General features: G+C 44.5%; 1 pseudogene; it reads right to left on the bottom strand.

Moving 5' to 3' along the window:
- Positions 1-2,234: 2,234 nt before the first annotated feature.
- LOC123042756 (noroxomaritidine synthase 2-like) lies at positions 2,235-3,969 on the bottom strand (annotated as a pseudogene).
- Positions 3,970-4,233: the final 264 nt, after the last annotated feature.

The following is a 4,233-nucleotide window of genomic DNA, read 5'->3' on the forward strand; positions in this document are numbered from 1 at the left end:
CCACAACCGGACCACTTATTGACAGCTTAGACGCTCTGCAATTCATATGAGTAGCAACTAAGCTTAACTATCCTTATCTACAAGCCTCTTTGAGGATATTTGTTAGATCCGTACATTGCAGAGCTTGAGCTTTACCGGGATATTTAGAGATACTAAAATAGACATAAACACATAAGTACATCTGAGGTTCACATATTTTTTTTGTATATATGAAAGTGTTTTTTTAATAATTTGCTTACATTTTAAAGGAATTTGGTTGAGCAAGATTTCTGAAACTAACATGTCAAACAATCTTTTTACTAAAAATACTCTTTGTATAATACTAAAAATATACTCATTAACTTAAATGTTATCTTTCTACCAATTATTTAGCATTTTTCATGTACTTATAGGTAAAATGTATGTCCATCAGATAAATATAAATCAATTTACTTATTTAACATAGAATTTGACCCCTAAATAATGCCAAACTTTAACATGGACCATGTAATGTTGTATCTTGCGTGTAGAAACAACTTTGAGGTCAAACGGTGAAGTAACTATCGCCACGCTTTCAGAAACTATGACATTGTCTTTCAAAACTGTGATTCTTTCTTGGGAATGCTTCGGTTTCTAAGTCATGTAGATCACATATTTTATGAAATCCTCTCAAATATTACAAAAAAGTAGCAAATAAAATAAAAATTCAAAACTTTGCTCTTAATAATCCAAATGTATACATGCATGCTATTGGATTTCACTTGTTTACCATGTGTTTTACACTCGACAAGGCAATAACACTGTCCGTCCATCGTAAACCACGGTTAAGATTGACATGTGTCCAAATATTTGCCTAGTGTTTTTCTTTTTGCCAAGTTCCCCCCCCCCCCCCCGCCCCCCCAAATAGAACACTCGGGAAACTTTCAATATGCCGAGTGTCTATTTTTACCGAGTGTTTTACAACCACACTCCGTAAAGTTGTGTGTTTGCTGAGTGCCCAATAAAGTGCACTCAACAAACTCGTCGATTCCTATAGTGGTAAATAAAAAAGAAGGGAGCATTTTCCAGGGCCGTGTCTTCAAATGTAAGGACCGACAGGATTACTACGCAGTCTGATGATTATGTATTGATTAATAATTTCTATATCACAATGGATTGTGTTCCTTTGTTAACTATTACAAGAGGCTTGCATCTTAAACAAGTAATAGAAATAATAAGGCACGGCTATTTCCCTCTATATATGATAAGTTGAGTCATTCCGTCATTGTGTATGTACCAAGTTATTTATTTTATGCATAATCATAGGGAATCATCGGGTATTCAGGTGACCTGGGTGGCATTGGCCCATGGCAAGATCCACCGTCAATTTCTTATTCTCCATCGAACGACTAGCCGTGCTCTGGCTAAAAAAAAAGCCAGTATGTGCTCATTAGCGCTTTGGTCAGCAGAACAGTGAGACAGACGGATAGGTGTCATAGTTTTATAAACCGAACTGGTGAGGTTTTGTTGGTTAAGATTTTTATTGGTCGGGCCATCAGTTCATTGGTTCATTTGCGACCAAAACCCAAAATATTAAATGTATTTTCTCAAAATTTTGATCTCACATCAAATGAATACACATAATATTGGATGCATATCATTAATAATTACAAATTGTTATTAGCCTAGTTGCTTATTGGGCCTTTAGCATGCCTTTCCTAAAGGTTAGCTGTTTCATTCCTCGTTGATGCACCTTTTAAAATACTTTCTGGTTTTTACTAAAAGACCGGTACAACTTAAAAAACCATGCAAGATGCTGGTCCATGGTTTTTCCGGTCGGACCGCCGGTCTGGTCTAGTTTTTAAAACTATGATACGTGCTGGTGGTCGTAGATAGGATGCATACCTCTTAAGTTTTGTCTTCCTCCTCCTCCTACAGTACAGCAAACCAATATCAGTTTTCCTAAAAAAACACTAGTTTTCATTTACGTGTTTTAAATAAGATCTCACGTGCATCCATGTACGGGTTATTCTCTCTGGTGATGAAACTTTTCCTTGTTCTTGTTTTTCTTTCCTCCAATGATATTTTTTTCCATATGATGATGTTATTCATTGCTGCAGCCTAGCACTACTTTTTCCATCTCCTATCCGCTATCCATCGATGTACCATATTCATGCCATTTCGTACAATCCTACCAGATCATTTATATAACCACATTGTCTTAGCATACTCTTATTGCAGAACGAGGAGCGCATCGCACGATACAGATCCAACGCTTCTGAATCGAGGGGCGCCACACCTAGTGGACACCAAATCCTCACTCTATTTTTATTCATATAACATTATATTGACAGAAAAATAAATCATACAACAGTACACATACAAATACCCTGAGGTCCCGAACGCGAAAGACTCACGCAAGATACAATTGCAGATAAGAAAAAGAGACCAAAGGTTACATTTCTCGCTTCTTCAACTTCACCATGAGTCCATTTTTCATCTGCAGCACACAAGACATCTTCGGCTGGACTCTCTGCCCTTCAACCACTTCCACATCAAAGTTCCACACCATTGCCGCAACAATAGTATTCATCTGCATGAATGAGACGTCCTTGCCAAGGCACAGCCTCGGGCCCGAGCTGAATGACAAAAATTTGTAAGACGGCACGTACCGCAGTTTCTTGCCATCCTCTGAGAGCCATCTATCCGGGTTATACTCCCGGCAGTCTTTCCCCCACACGCCTTCCATTCTCCCCATGGAGTGGAGAGAAATTAATAAGGTGTCACCGGCGTGTACCACATGGCCACTCGGCATCACGTCGTGGGCGACCGCCGTCTTACGCTCGATGGGGACCGGGGGGTGCAACCTGAGAGACTCGTGTATGGCGGCTCTCATGTAGACGAGAGATTTTGTCTCCTCCGGTTCAAAGATCACCATCGTGCTGCTATTGTTGGCGCCTGTGGCTGCTTTCTGTGATGCGATGGGTGATAGTTCGTGGCGGATGAACGACACGACATGAGGGTTCTGGGCGAGGTTGTAGAAGACCCATGTCAAAGCTGTGCCGATCGTGTCCCTCCCGGCGATCATGTAGTTGATGAGCGTCGCATGGAGCAAGCCATCGTTCTGCTGGTAGTCTGGATCGTCGATGTAGGAAGACAGGATGTCCACGGAAGGAGCTCCCTCATTACCAGCATGTTCCTTCCTCTTCCTCCTCTCCATCATCTCCTCAATGAAACCCACCGTAGAAACCGTGTGTGCTGCGGCGAGCTTCCTTTCCGGGCCGATGTTTAGCCGCCTCATCGCCTTCCAGCAAGAGCCGGCACGATGTGCCGGAACAAGGCGACCTCCATGACTGTGTCCATGGCGGCCGCGGCGTCCATGGGGGCATGTCCGGGGACAGGAGGCCAGGGTCCACGCCGAAAGAGAGGCGTGCGGTCATGTCGAACACGAGCCTTTTGTCCAAATCTTGCAGGTCGAACGGTGGTCCCGGTGCTCGCCATGTGCATGAAGCACCGGCAGGAGGCCGTTCTCCACCTTGTCGGGCGGCAGCAAGCGGTCATACAGGCAAGCAACCGTGGGTTGCTCAAGACTCTCTGGGCTCTTGCGCGCTGCCGACGCCAGGGCTTCGCCTTCGGTGGTGAAGAAGCTGCCCACCCCCCGCGATGTCAAAGATGGCGGCGAACTCCGCGCCCTTGGGGAAGTTTGCATGGTTTCGTCGTGAAGATGTGCCGGACGTTGGCCGGTTCGCATGTGATGAAGAACCGCAACCCGGTCCCAGGTCGGGCCGTGCGCCCTGAAGTTGTGGCCTGATCCGGCGAGGACGACGGCGAGGTAGTCGTGCAGGTTGTGGAAGTTGGCGATAAGGTAAGGGAACACCCCACTATTGGCCAGTTTATGGGGAGCACTGATGGGTTCTTTGATCTGCTTAGACCTGAGGTACAACATCAGGGGAAAGAAGAATGATGGCGAGTGTGGAGATGAGGCAGCTCTTGCGAGAACGAGATCGACATTGTTATCAGTGGTGTGGGGAGATGCTTTTACTTTGGGTGTATATTATGCTGCATGAACATGGCGGTGGCTCCATTTATATAGTGAGAAGTTTCCCTCGGTGGGCATGCATGCAGCAGCCATGAGTCCTCTGTGTTTATTAGTTAATGCTCGGCACAAAATCCGAAAATTGTACTGTAGTAAATGTGTGGGAGGTTTAGCGCTGGCAGTTGGTTCGATGTATGCATTAATAGAGTCATCGATGAGAGTTGCTTAACTATATGCTG

Source organism: Triticum aestivum, chromosome 2B (assembly GCF_018294505.1).
Source record: "Triticum aestivum cultivar Chinese Spring chromosome 2B, IWGSC CS RefSeq v2.1, whole genome shotgun sequence".
Taxonomy (NCBI): domain Eukaryota; kingdom Viridiplantae; phylum Streptophyta; class Magnoliopsida; order Poales; family Poaceae; genus Triticum; species Triticum aestivum.